The 15,512-nt window shown below is 39.8% G+C and overlaps 1 pseudogene; it reads right to left on the reverse strand.

Annotated features, from left to right (window-relative positions):
- Positions 1-334: 334 nt before the first annotated feature.
- Positions 335-4,274, reverse strand: LOC118722306 (annotated as a pseudogene).
- Positions 4,275-15,512: the final 11,238 nt, after the last annotated feature.

Consider the following 15,512-nt stretch of genomic DNA (forward strand, 5'->3'; position numbering starts at 1 on the left):
GCCCCATCCACCACCCACACCCGCCTTGGCCTGGCACTGCCCACATCCATGACCACACCCTTCCCAGTTCCACAGAGCCCTCTGATCAATCTCCCCCAGAGGATGGCCTGGGCCTCCGTCTGCAGAGTGATGATGGGGTGATGGCAGGCTCCCCGACCAGTCGCATTGCACCCACCTTGGCTGGCCTGGTGCCTGCGTATCATAATGTGGTTGTCCAGATGATTAGTTCTGCTGTTCAGCAGTTCAGTCGATTTGCGTATCACGCTTTTATTATTACAGATTACCGCAGGTAACGGTTACATATCAGTACTGTGATACTATGCAGCATATCACTTTATTCAGCCTCTGTTGCATCACTGCTTTCTTCTTCGTCACTATTAGCTCCAGACATATCCACTTCGTCAACTTCTATTGTATCACTGATGTCTTCTGAGTCACTGTCTCTATATGTGAGCTCTTCATAAGCTGATGGCATTGTCTGAGCTAACTGTTCATGAAATTAAGGCACCCTTTTGCCTCACTTGTAAAATCGAAAATGCTTATTTCACTTGCAAACATTCTTGCCTGACATTGAATAAGCTTATGACACACATAAGCCACTCTGGCACTGCTCCATAATCCAGGTCTTAAGCCTCTGCTCCAAGTTTGTCCATTTTGCTGGTTTTCCTCTTAAGGCCTTCTTCTTTGTTGGCATTTTAAGGAGTTGTTCTTCCTGTTTTCTCCACTGCCTGATCATACACTCAGTGGGAAGGAGGTTCAAACTGTCTCTCTGCAGCTCTTTTCCATGCTCTTTTGCATAGCTGATTACCTTCAGCTTGAATTTTGCAGAGTAAGACAATCACTTATCGGTATTTATCTTTTTATGTTTTGACATCTTTATGGGCTCAGAACGCTCGGGTCCCTGTTGCATCTGTGCATTCTCCACCTCCACCAATTACAGCATCAGCTGAGATCAGTAACAATAAGACTCATGATTGGAGGAAGCCTGTTTAACAAGGTATGGGCAGCTACACACCTGCATGGCTCCTTCCTTGGCTGACTTCTGTGTATAAGACGCCTTTCGGTTTTCAGTCTAATGATTTTAGAAAAAAATAGCATCTTATACACGGAAAAATATGGTATTTTTTTTTAAAAGACAGAGCAGTCACAAGCGAGGCTCTGAAAACAGAGTTGAATTTACTGTTTTTTAAGGGAAATCTCTATTGGTCAGTGCTTCCCTCCCTCTCTGTACCAGGAAGAGAGAGAGAACTCTAAATAACAAGTTTGCATAACAATCTTACCTATTTACTCTGTTTTTCATGATCACATCCTATAACTGGCCTCCCCACACCCCAACATTTTTATTTTGTCTTTGGCTGACAAATGGTATTTAAGTTTGTGGCTTGGGCCATTCTGGGGAGTTTTATTCCGTTTTCTTGAGTATCACCTACGTATGTATGAGGCATATATATTAATAAGCTTCTGTTTGTTTTCTTCTTATTAATCATCTTTTATTAAAGGGGTTGATTCTTAGCCACAGAACTTGGAATTGTTGAAGGAAAATTATTTTTCCTCCCCTGCTGTGGGAAGGCATCATGAGACCATACAAAAATTCTGCTTTTCATCAGTTTTTTTCCCCTCTAGACTTAGCATTTATTGATAAATTTTGCCTGAACCAATCAATACTGTTTTGGCTGAAAAAATGAAGATTTTCAATTCAAACATTCTTTTCACACTTATAAGTCAGCACTTTTTCTTTTTTAATCCTCACCTAAGGATATGTTCTTAATGATTTTATAGATAGAGAGGAAGAGAGAGGAGAGAGAAAAACTGTATCCCAACCAGGAATTGAAAATGCGCCTGGGATCTGTGTCCTGACCAGGCATCAATACCACAACCTTTTGGTGTATGGGACAATGCTCTAACCATTGAGCCACCTGACCTGGGCTACAGGTCAGCACTTTCTTACAGCTGCAGTGCATGAAACTGTGCTTTTCTTCACCCTCGTTAATACCTGTTATCTTTGCAACTTAACAGATTATAAAGTATATTGTATTTTTTGTGTTTCCTAGTTTTTTAATAGGTTTATTAAGTTTTAACTGTTCTTATTAAACAATATGTTTATATTATGTCTACTTTCATCAAGAGCTTAGTGTTTTATATATCTGCATGTTTATATATATTAATGCTTTTAAACCATTTTCATATTTGTGACTCTTATTTTTCTAGTTTGTTACTTGCATTTAAATCTTCTTTATACTTTTAACTTAGACTCACATATTTAATTTTTATATTGAGTCACATGTATCCACCTTTTCCTTTGTGATTTTTTTTCCCATTGAGATACTACTTAGAAAGTCCATTTCATAGAGTACATAATAAATTATGTACTAATTGTTTCAGTGTTGGTTACATTCATGCTGCCTATATTGAAAGAGGTTAATATTTGTGCAAGAGAGGGGATAAGAGAGAATGACAATTAGTTCCAAAGATAATTTCACAAGAGTAACAGTTATTAATACTGGAACTTTTTATAAAAAAAAAAAAAAGAATGTGTGTGCATTTCTAAAAGCTCTTTTAATATCAGGATCATTCACAACTCTCTCCTTAGGGTCAGGTATAGCTAAAAGGTAAAATAATAGCAGTAAGCCAAAGATTGTTATTTTTACAAAAGTCAAAATGGGGTAAAGAGCCCTCTAGTGGAAGATTAGGTCCTTTCTACAACCAACCTGAAAGGAGAAAAATCTACCCACCTATCTATATTATAAAAACACAGTGGCCCTAACACCTTAACGACCAAAGACTGTCACCAGGAGGCTGTGTGCGTGGTGAGACGTGCGGGGGTGGGCAGGGACTTGACGCTGCGTACCATGGCACACCGAGTCTGGGTCTTGTGAGATTTTATATGCTGGGCACCTAGTAGTTGTTTTATAAAATGCTCCACATAAACAACTGCAGTGTGGGGCTTTTGCTTTCTTTCTAAACAACAGAATCAATAACAGAGATAAGAAATTAGTTCCCTTATATGAGAAACTATATTTCCATCCATATGTTCTTCTTGAATGGATTCTATTTATTTCTAAGCTGCATTATCCTGTAAATAGGAAAAACCAAATTGTCAAGATCAACAAAGTCTCTTGTTTTCCCTTTTGATAAAAAGTTGAGCCGAAACTGGTTTGGCTCAGTGGTAGAGCGTCGGTCTGCGGACTGAAGGGCCCCAGGTTTGATTCCGGTCAAGGGCATGTACCTGAGTTGCGGGCACATCCCCAGTAGGGGGTGTGCAAGAGGCAGCTGGTGGATGTTTCTCTCTCATCGATGTTTCTAGCTCTCTACATCTCTCTCTGTAACAAATCAATAAAATATATTTTTTAAAAAAAGTTGAACACTCTTTATTGATAAGTAAATCTATTCTTTCTCACACAAGTAAATATTTTTTTTCCAAGTTAAAACTTCTTATTTTTCTAATGTATAAATAGAAGATCACAGTCCACTTTTTATGGTTTCCAAACACAACGGATGATTTCCGTAAGATGCTGCTGACCCTCACAGAGCAGTGCCTGCTCTTCTGTGAAAGCACAGCCTGCCTTCCTGCCGACCCACCACACTAATGTCTTTTCAGAAGTCTTGGGTATTTTCTTTGTTGCCTCTCCGAGTCGCTACTTCATTTGAAAGACTTCATTTTCTAACTGCACAATAGTCCTTTCAATCTCATCATTCTTACTGATCAGGGGTACCCAATTTGACTCCATTTCTCTTAATTTAGATCCAGCTGTGAGAGGCATGTTCTTTCGCTGCCAGTTTAAATCTTGAATATGTTTCCTTAACTTCTGGAGCTCTTTCTGTGCATGTTCGGTCATAGGAACTAGATTTTCCTTATCTACTTACCAAGCATTGCATCCATGCTGTGACATTAGTTCTAGATCCTCAATTCGAACCGCTTGATGCTCTAACTGGGCCGTAGAATTGCTTATACACCCTTGCCATGCAGTGATGTCATTTTTCTGACCCGAGGAAGGGGCTGGAAGTTCATACTGAGCAATTCAATTGGTTGTCGAGCAGCCAGTCTTTCCAATTCATTTCTCCTTATGTCTGTCTCAAAAGCAGGATAATTTGGGGCTGTCAGACAGCTCAGTTTGTTCTTAGTAGGTCGGTATCTGCAAGTTTTCTCCTCCACCAGTGCCACAGCCACTCCCCGCACTCCAGGTGCTTCATGACCTTGGTCAAATTAGGCAGCGCATCCACCACAGCCTCTCCAGCCACCAAACGTGTGCCCGCCATCCTTAAGTTCGCCTAAGTTTTCTCTTATTGCAAGTAAATATTGATTTCTTATACAAGTAAATGTTTACTTAATAGATAATCCATTTTCAGAATTTGCTTTACTTTTATAAAAGAAAATAATTGGAAAGTTATCAAAAGATCCACAATAAATACCTAGAAAAGGAAGATATTGGCAGGGATGTTTGTTTTATGACTCTCTGTGTCAATGTGTTTGGAAAAGAAGCAAAAGAATAAAGGAATTGAGTGCAGAGTGTCGATTTTTTCTGTGGGGGGAGGGCATATTCTCAGAGGCGAACTGCGGGTCTTGTTCATAGTGAAAATCAATAAACACTATTGATTTGAGGTAAGAAAAGTATTTTGGATGAATTATTAAAATGACTGAGATGATAAAATATTTGAAAAATTCAAAAATTCTTTGTTTCATTGATTTAAAATTTTGCCCTAGCCAGTTTGTCTCAGTGGATAGAGCATCAGCCTATAGACCAAAGGTTCCCAGGTTTGATTCTGGTCAAGGGCAAGTATCTTAGTTATAGGCTCCTCCCCAGCCTTGGCCCTGGGAAGGGCTCAGGCAGGAGGCAACCAATGGATGTGTTTCTTAAAAAAAAAAAAAAAAAAAAAAAAAAATATATATATATATATATATATATATATATATATATATATTAGGTCTAGTAATAATTAATGTCGTTTTCTAATACTTTTTTTTAAATCGAATTTATTTAAACAATACAACAAAATTTAATCAACAATATAGTTGCTGTTGTTTTCTACTACTTGTGCCCAACGCTCAGGAAGCATTTTAATCCCTCTGTTGTAAAATTCTTGTGATTTTGATGCAAAAAATTCGGTCAATGCATTTTTGAGGCATTCTTCATTACTAAATTTTTTTCCAAGAAGAAAGTTTTGCAAAGAACGAAACAAATGGTAATCAGAAGGGGCAATATCAGGAGAATATGCAGGTTGAGGGAGAACTTCCCATTCCAACTGGTGCAGTTTTTCAGCAGTGATTCTTGCAGTATGCGGTCGTGCGTTATCGTGGTGAAGAATTACGCCCTTCTGATTAATCAGCGCTGGTTCTTTTTCTCTTAAAGCTTGGGCTAACCTTTCCAATTGGGCACTATACACTGCACTTGTAATGGTTTGGTTAGATGGTAAAAGTTCATAATGAAGAATTCCTTTAAAATTCCACCAAACACACAACATCACTTTTTTCGCATGCAAGTCAGGTTTTGGCGTGGGCTGCGGAGCCTCATTTTTGTCCAACCATTGAGGCCGCCTTTTCAAATTAACATACAGCACCCATTCTTCATCTCCGGTAACAATTTGCTCTAAAAACGGCAAACGGTTTTGACGAGAGAGGAGCCAACTGCAAATTGTGACTCTTTGATTACGGTTGTTGTCGGTCAACTCATGAGGAACCCATTTTCCAAACTTTTGGACTTTGTCAAGTGCACGCAATTGATTGGAAATTGTTTTTTGTGAACAATTTAAAGTCGCAAGCTCTTGTTGGGTAATTTGAAGATTTTGCACCAAAAGAGCTTGAAGAGCTTCTTGATCAAAATTGGACACACGGCCTCGACCACTCTTGTCATCTAACGAAAAATTTCCCTCGCGAAATTTCTCAAACCAACGCTGGCATTTTCTGGCACTAACTGCATCTTGACCAAGAGCACTACAGATGTTTTTTGCAGCCTCACTTGCTTTTCTTCCTAATTGGAACTCGTAAAGCATGCAGTGCCGAATATGCTCTTCTTAGCCCTAGTTTTGCAACAAAAACCAAACCAAACACAAACTTTTTCAAGCAAAACTTGTTAATTGCACTTCACACGTTCTGTAGATACCACGTGTTTGAAGGTTATGTCAATACAAGTCAACCCCAAGCAAGATTTTAAACGAATGTTTAAAAACGACATTAATTATTACTAGACCTGAGATATATATATATATATATATATATATATATATATATATATATATATATATATTTCTTTATTGATTTCAGAGAGGAAGAGAGAGGGAGAGAGAGGTAGAAACATCAATTATGAGAGAGAATCATTGATTGGCTGCCTTCTACACGCCCCCTACTGGGGGTCGAGCCCACAACCCAGGCATGTGCCCTTGGCCAGAATCGAACCCGTGACCCTTCAGTCCACAGGCCCATGCTCTATCTACTAAGCCAAACCAGCTAGGGCAAGAAACAATTCTTGAAGGTTCCTGTGAACCTTACATTCTGGTCAAGGATGAGAATTATCACTGGCCGAAACCGGTTTAGCTCAATGGATAGAGCGTTGGCTTGGGGACTGAGGGGACCCTGGTTCAATTCCGGTCAAGGGCATGTACCTTGGTTGAGGGCATATCCCCAGTAGGGGTGTGCAAGAGGCAACTGATCGATGACTCTCTCTCATCGATGTTTCTAACTCTCTATCTCTTCCCTTCCTCTCTGTACAAAATCAATAAAATATATTAAAAAAAAAAAAGAATTATCACTGAACATCAGTTTTGCAATAAACCTACCATCTCCTTTGAAAAGGAACTGTTTTAGATATCTGGCTCTGTACACTTACCAACCTTATAAATGTGAATAATAGGCTCAGATTGGCTAGACAACCACATGAAGACACCACTTGGGTAAATCAAACAAGATTTCTATATTTAAAGGTGCAGCATTTTAGTCAGAGCAGGTAAGGTATGCAGTTCTCATTTCCTTTTTTTTAAATATATATATATATATTTTAATATATTTTATTGATTTTTCACAGAGAGGAAGAGAGAGGGATAGAGAGTTAGAAACATTGATGAGAGAATCATCGACCAGCTACCTCTTGCACACCCCCCACTGGGGATGTGCCTGCAACCAAGGTACATGCCCTTGACCAGAATCGAACCCGGGACCTTTCAGTCTGCAGGCTGACGCTCTATCCACTGAACCAAACTGGTTTTGGCTCATTTCTTTTAACAGAGAGAAGTGCTTCCACTTGAGGATTCCTCAAAATGACCACACCAGCAGATACACATTTGGGGATGCTAAGTCTGAGCAAATGAAGCTCACATCAGGCCTTTTAAAGCTCAGCTGCCCCTTCAAACCCAGTCTTATATACACAGGGTGCTAAAGCAGTTCGGGACATGGTAATGCTTGGGTACATGGTGGAGACAACTGCCCCCTGCATCTATCTCAGGGTCATGTAACACGGTAGGTTAAATAAACTCCTCACTCATTACTCTTTAAAAATATATATTTTATTAATTTTTTACAGAGATGAAAGGAGAGGGATAGAGAGTTAGAAACATTGATCAGCTGCCTCTTGCACATCTCTTGTTGGGGATGTGCCCACAACCAAGGTACTTACTCTTGACTGGAATAAGACCCGGGACCCTTCAGTACACAGGCTGACGCTCTATCCACTTAACTAAAGCCAATCAGGGCCTCACTCATTACTCTTAACCTCTCCAAGCCAAAACAGCTTGGACCAGATAGGATCCTGAATTCCATGCTGTGGAGCCTGAGCGAGGATCTGTTTCCCAGATGGTGCTGGGAGTCATATGAAGGCACCCTTGGTCCAACTGTTGGGCTCCACATTGGAGATGGGGATGGAGCCCACAATCTGGGCATGTGCTCTGACCGGGAGTCAACTGTGACCTCCTGGGTCATAGGTCGATGTTCAACCACTGAGCCATGGCAACCAGTCTGTGATTTCTCTTCCTTCCTTCCTTCCTTCCTTCCTTCCTTCCTTCCTTCCTTCCTTCCTTCCTTCCTTCCTTCCTTCCTTCCTTCCTTCCTTCCTTCCTTTCTTCCTTCCTTCCTTCCTTTCTTTCTTTCTTTCTTTCTTTCTTTCTTTCTTTCTTTCTCATAGACCTTGAGCTTTGCTTTCCTCATCAGTGAAGTGGGATTAACTCTACCTTGTGTGTTTGTAGTATAATAATACCGTATTTTTCGGACCATAAGACGCACTTTTTCCCCCCCAGAAGTGTGGGGGGGGGGAGTCCCTGAGTCTTATGGTCCAAATATAGCCTACACATATACTTTAAAAAAAAAGTTTTTTTACTTGCCCGGCTCTGTGTGGTCTCTGTGTGCTTGTCCGGCTCTAAAATGGTTCTAAATGCTGCTGTTTACTTTACAGGGTTGATTACATGTGTTTATGACTGTGATGTTGGGTTTTAATGCACATAAAATATTTTAGGACACTATTTCAGAATCTTTTTTTCTTCATTTCCCTTCTCTAAAAACTGGTGCGTCTTATGGTCCGGAGAGTCTTATGGTCCGAAAAATACGGTAGTTAGGATAATGTTTATAGCCTTGCCTAGAAAAGTGTTGGTAAGTTTATGCTAGGTAAATATAAAACTGAGTCTAGATCTGACAGTTTAGTCTTCTGCAATGTAGCACATACAAAATTCTTCTGCCATGGATGGGTTTTATTGAAAAACTTCTACACTTCAGCAATAAACTTAATTGCTAGGATTTTTTGAGGATGAGTTTGTTGTGTTCTGAACAGCAGTTAAAGTGCTTACAGCTAAAAGCATTTCCTTGTTTGTGAAATGAAGGCTGTGACTACATGCCAAACAACTCATGAATAAATATCACATTCTGGGCCAACACTTACCCTCTTGGAAGCTTTTTGAGAAAATTAATGAGTGCATCCAAGAATGTGTTGAACTCAAGTAAATTTTCACTGAGCGGTTCAATTGCTCAGTCTGTTAGATGGATTAAAGGTTATTGGAGAAGGGCCATAGTTGACAGTGCAGTTGATGGACTAGGAAACAGTGAGCCTGCACAATAATGCAGGCAAAGAATCACCCCATAGAGGGATTAAGGTTTTAATTGGTTTCTCAAGGCACTCACAGACTCTATTTAGATTCTAATTCTGAATTTGAAAGGATTACTGGAAGAGTGCAGTCATAACCATTAGACCATTTAGGGCTGTATTAGACCATTTAGGGCTTTCTATTTTGCATTCATAAATATTAATTGAATGCATTACCACTGTCTAAAAATGGCCTAATAAATATTTACCAAGAACAGGCAGCTATTAGACTTCTTAACTTAGTGCTTCCAACTGTGTTAATTTTGCCAATGAATGTGCAAATTACTAAGCTTGTTTCGGGGTTCTAAACTCAGAAGGGGCAAAGGTGGGGGAGTAGGAGGGAGATATTTGAAAATTAATAAGGAAGGGACAGGGCAGTAGCAGGCAATGGCTCAACTCTCCCTCCATCTCTAGTTACTGCCCAGTCTCCTTCATCCACTCGCATGATCTGGGCTCTGATGATTATAGAAGCCTCCCCTGAACTTCTCCGCTAGTGATGCAAAGAAGCAGGGGCTACGGAAGCCCTGTGGTGGCCACATAGTGGAGTTCCCAGGGAAACGGAGGCTTTGGTGCCAGCAGCAGGAGCCTTGTCTGAGGTATGGGTGTAGCATGTATCCTGTGAAAGTGTGGTCTTGACGAGGTGAGTTGGCCCTGCTGTGCGGTTTTGAGTCGTGTTCCTGGCTGCATGGCCCTGAGTCTGGTCCTCCACCCTCATTTGGATTCTGGGGCCGATCAGGAGCATGTTCACAAATTCTTTTCTGTTAAATTAGCCGGAGTCAGTTTTTCTTGCTTGTCACTAAGAATATAATGTGGTAGAGCAATTAATTGCATTTTTTTACAAACCAATGTTAGGCTGCCAAAAAATTCCATAAATTGGATTTGGTATGGTGCACTAGTTTGAAACCTCCCTGGTATTACAAGCTCCTTTATAAATGAAGTGGGAGAAGAGAAAATGTGAACAGAATCCATACGGATTAGATTTCTTTCTTTCTTGCTTGCTTTTTTTTTTTTAAAATATATTTTATTGATTTTTACAGAGAGGAAGGGAGAGAGATAGAGAGCTAGAAACATCGATGAGAGAGAGTCATCGATCAGCTGCCTCTTGCACACCCCCACCGGGGATATGCCCACAACCAAGGCACATGCCCTTGACAGGAATTGTACCCAGGACCTTTCAGTCCCCAAGCCGACGCTCTATCCATTGAGCCAAACTGGTTTCGGCTGGATTAGATTTATTAATTTTCCCCCTCCTTATTATCAAAGGAATACATCATCCTATCTTTTTTAAAGAAAAGGTAGCAACTCTTTAGCAAATTGTTATAGGTTCAAAGAAAAGGCAAGGGTCAGGGGTGGAATGGTTGGTGTAAAGGGGACATCTAGATTGCCGAAGCCTTGACAGTCAGTAATTGATAGTGACTATTGTGCTAGGTATCATATTTTATGATACCTAGCACAATAGTGTAGCCGATAAGAGACACCTTTCACTTTCCTCTTTTGAACACTCATACAATCAGCAATACTCTCTATTTTAAGCAAAACACGTGCTAACAATCAAGAGAAACTCAAAAACATATGCGTTACATTAAATGAAGCATATTCATTCATTCATTCACTCATTCATCATTCAAATGTTTATTAGACTCTCCTTTATGAGACCTGATGGATACAAAGGCATACAAGGTATAGTCCTTGCCCTCAAGGCTGATGCTTAAGGTGTGATCATTTGCATGACTAGAAGTTTGGGTAATCATGACACAGAGGAGCCTATTAGATATATTTATTTACTTGTAAAGTTATTTATTTTTTTGTTGAAATTTTAGGCATGTACAACCAATTATCGTAGCTTATGATATATTTTTTCAAAATATATTTTTATTGATTTCTGAGAGAAAGGGAGGGAGAGAGATAAAAACATCAGTCATGAGAATCATTGATTGGCTGCCTCTTGCACGCCCCCTACTGGGGATCGAGCCCACAACCTGGGCATGTGCCCTAGACCAGAACCAAACCTGGGACCCTTCAGTCTGCAGGTTGATGTTCTATCCACTGAGCCAAGCCAGCTAGGGCAGCTTATGATATATTTTTATTTTATTTATTTTTATCTTTTTAAATGTTTTTATTGATTTCAGAGAGGAAGGGAGAGGGAGAGAGAGACAGAAACATCAATGATGAGAGAGAGTCATTGATTGGCTGCCTCTGGCACGTGCCCTTGACTGGAATGGAACCTGGGACCCTCCAGTCTGCAGGATGACTCTATCCACTGAACCAAACCAGCTAGGGCTTTTTAAAAAATTGGTATTCACTGCAGTATTTTGAGTTCATAGATTTAAGCAGTGTATATTCAAAATGTAATGTTCCCACATGTACATTAATTAAAAGCATGTATCTAAAATTATGACCAAACTCTTTTTAAAATACAGAAATGTATAATTTTTAAAAAATGAAGAGACTACCTATAAATGTCAAAAAATCAAATGTGGTTTATATTGGAGATGAATGACAGCTACAGGATTGGACTCTTTCAAAGCTGGTTACCTAATATTTTTCTTGTTACCTAAACAACAGCAATGGCACAAAAAAAAAAAAAAAAAAAAAAAAAAAAAAAAAAAAAAAAAAAAAAAAAAAGGCATTTTAATCATCAATTGAGCATTAAGGAGGTTCTGCAAAAAAGTTATGCCGCGGAAAGGCTTCAAATTCCAAATTAAACAATCTGCTAGGCCCAGATGAAAGTTCGCAATGTGGCAGATGAAAAATAAAGATACAGTTGTTTTATTGAATAGAATCCAAAGTTGCCAACATTTCTTTGACTCAAACCTAGTTGGGATGTTAAGCTGTAAGTCCACGAAGAGATAAGGAAAATCCAGGAGTTAAGTTACAATTCACATGCACTGGGTGGCTGGAGAAGATGATCTTTAATGTCCCTTCCAGCACTAACCATCGATTCTCCTGTGACAGCTGCGAGAGGGATGTCACAGGGCAGTGCATGATGAATTGCTGCTCGGAGGTGCAGACAGTAAGTGCTGTCAGGTCGAAGATGGGAGCGACTGCCTTGGGCTGGAGTGGTTTAGGAAGACCTTTAAAAAATTCTGAGCTGGCTGTAACAAAAGCTCGATTCAATTAGGAGTGCGAGCGTCTGATTATAGTACCAATTATTCAGGCCAAGCTGAGGAGAATAAGAAACATAAAATAGAGAAAGAAGAGACGAAAAGACAGTATCAGCAGTTTGGTTTCTGAAACACACAAAGAATATTAAGTAGTGATCATGCTTTCCATCCTCACAATGAATAGTTTTATTGATAGGCAGCATTTATCAGCCCTGCTGAGAATCTCCTGTGAGTGAGGAATCCGTTAGAAAGGTGTTACAGTTAATAGAAAACCTGGTCAATAGTGGCTTAAACCAATAACGTGGCTTTTTCCCCCCTCCTTAAAAAGGCAGAACTCTGAAGTGGATGGCTCTTTCTAGCTCTCTGTCACCCCAGCCTGAGCCCGATGGCATTTGCTTTTATTGCTTATTGCCTATGGTCAGGAGGCGGCTGCTGTACCTCCTGGTGTCACATTTGCATTCCAGACAGAAAGCAGACAAAGAAAGGGCAAAGGAGCAAAGAGTGAGAGCAAAAGGGCATAGCCACCTAGTTTGTGCCCTTTTGTTCAGAAAGCTTTCCTGGAAGACTGCCCAGTGCACTTCCCGTTTTAACCTGCTGCCGGGGAGACTGGGAGAAGTGTGCCTGGATGGGGTTAACCAGCCAACCAAGGTGTCGGAGCCTTCTGAAAAAAATTACAAAAGATAAAACCAGGGAGTTGCTTTCCTTAAACAGAAAACTTTACCCTATATCTGAAAAAAAATCAAACTTTTAAAAAGTTTTTGATAATTGTAGATTCACATGCCGTTGTAAGAAACAAAACAGAGAGATTCCTGAATGCTTTAACCTGTCAGCCTGCAATCCCCCCGCCCCCCTCCCCTGCCCCTCCAACGAAAGACAACATCTTGTAGAGCAATAATACAAGATCACAACTGGGATATTGATATGGATACAGTCAAAATACAGAACATTTCCATCAAACTAGGATCCTTCATGTTGTCTTTGTATAGCTACACCCAATTCTTTCCTGCCCTTTGCCTCTTTTTTCATTTGTGGCAGCCATTAATCTGTTCCCCAGCTCTTTAATTTTGTCATTTCAAGAATCCTAGGTTATAAAAGCATAGTATGCAAATTGTCCCCTCCACTGGGAGGTTGTCTGGGAATTTGACAGGTAGGGTGGGGGGGATGGAGGGGAGGGGAAAAGGGTGGGGGGACGCGTCAGGGCTAGTTGGGGGAAGGGAGTAAAGACTCTACCAGTGCACGAATTTTGTGCACTGGGCCTCTAGTGTTATATAAATGGAATGATACAGTATGTAACTTTTTGGAATTGGCTTTCCCCCTCCATCCACATAATTCTCTGGAGATTTATGAAGGTTGTTGTTTGTACAATACCATAGTTCACTTCTTGTTGCTGAATGGTATTTCACAGTATGGATGTAATACAGTTTGTTTAATCATTCATCCATTGAAAGATACTGGGATATTTTATCTACAACAAATAAAGCTGCTGCTATAAACATTTGTGTACAGGTTCTTAGGTTAACATAAGTTTTCATTTCATTAGGATACCTGGCTAGGAGTATAATGGCTAGATTGTATGGTAATTGTATTTTTAGTTTTTAAAGAAACTGTCAAATTGTAAAATGGCTTTACCATTTTACCTAACCTCCAGCAGTGTATAGGCAATCCAGTTTCTTGGCATTCTTGCCAGCATGTGGTGTTACCACTACTTTTTATGTTAGCCATGCTGATAGATAGGTAGTGATAGCTCATTGTGCTTTTAATCTGCTTACCCCTACTGGCTAATGACATTAAACATCTTCCTATCTGCTACTGGATATCCTCTTCAGTGCAATGTCTGTCCATGTTGTTTGCCCATTTTCTAATTAGTTTTTTTTTTTTTTTTCATGTTTAAGTTTGGAGAGTTCTTTGTGTATTTAAGATACTAGTCCTGCCCCGGCATCATGGGTTGTGGGGTCAATGCCCAGTGCGGGGTGTGCAGCAGGCAGCCAATCAATGATTCTCTCTTATCACTGACGTTTCTATCCCTCTCTCCCTCTCCCTGTCTCTCTGAAATCAATAAAAAATATATTTTAAAAAAAGAGATACTAGTCCTTTGGTAGTTACTGTTTGCACATATTTTCTCCCATTCAGTAGCTTGTCTTTTTATCTTCTTAACAGTGTCTTTCAACAGCGCAAATCTTTAAATCTTGATCATTTAAAATCAACTTACCAAATTTTCCTTTTGTGGATAATGCTTTTGGAGTCAAAAATAAAAACGATTCTTTCCTTAGTCTTGGATCAGAGATTTTTCTCCCGAATTTTTGGAAAAGTTTCATAGTTTTACATTTTATCTTAAATCTGTGATGCATTTTGAGTTAATTTAAAAATATATATTTTATTGATTTTTTACAGAGAGGAAGAGAGAGGGATAGAGAGTTAGAAACATCCATGAGAATCATCCACCAGCTGCCTCTTGCACCCCCTACTGGGGATGTGCCCACAACCAAGGCATGCCCTTGACCAGAATTGAACCCCGGGACCCTTCAGTCCACAGGCTAACACTATCCACTGAGCCAAACCGGTTTCGGCTTGAGTTAATTTTTATAGGAAGTGTCAGACTTAAGCTGAGGAGGTTTATTTTTTTTGCTTGTGGATGGACATCGACTTGCTCCAGCACCATTTATTGAAAGGGCCATTTCCTCCATTGATTTTTTCTTGGTTTAGATCTGTCAGTAACTTCCTCAGAGGGTGCAAGTGAAAAGATCTTTATTCTACACTCACACTTTATTGATAGTTTGGCCTAAAATAGAATTCAAGGTTGAAATATTTTTTCTTCAGAATTTTCAAACTATTTCTTTTTTTTTTTTTAATATATTTTTTATTGATTTCAGAGAGAAAGGGAGAAGGAGAGATAGAAACATCAACAATGAGAGAGAATCATTGATTGGCTGCCTCCTGCACGCCCCCTACTGGGGATCAAGCCCACAGCCTGGGCATGTGCCCTTAACCAGAATTGAACTTGCGACCCTTCAGTCCACAGGATGATGTTCTATCCACTGAGCAAAACCAGCTAGTGCTCAAACTATTTCTTTATTGCTTTCTTGTTTCTGGTGTTGCTATTGGGAAGGTTGACGCTGTTCTGATAGTAATCCTCTGTATATGACCTATTTTATTCTCCCCAGAAGCCTCCTGGATCTTTCTCTCATCACCAGCATCCAGAACCTCAGCATAACGATCTAAAGATAGGTGGGTGCCTATTTTTCCCCATTTTGATGAGAATATGGTGGACCCTTTCCATCTGTGAATTTCATGTCCTTTTAGTCTGGGAAATATTTCTTCAATATTACTACCTTTCATAATTAATTGAAAGATT

Source organism: Pipistrellus kuhlii, unplaced genomic scaffold, assembly GCF_014108245.1.
Source record: "Pipistrellus kuhlii isolate mPipKuh1 unplaced genomic scaffold, mPipKuh1.p scaffold_m20_p_2, whole genome shotgun sequence".
NCBI lineage: Eukaryota > Metazoa > Chordata > Mammalia > Chiroptera > Vespertilionidae > Pipistrellus > Pipistrellus kuhlii.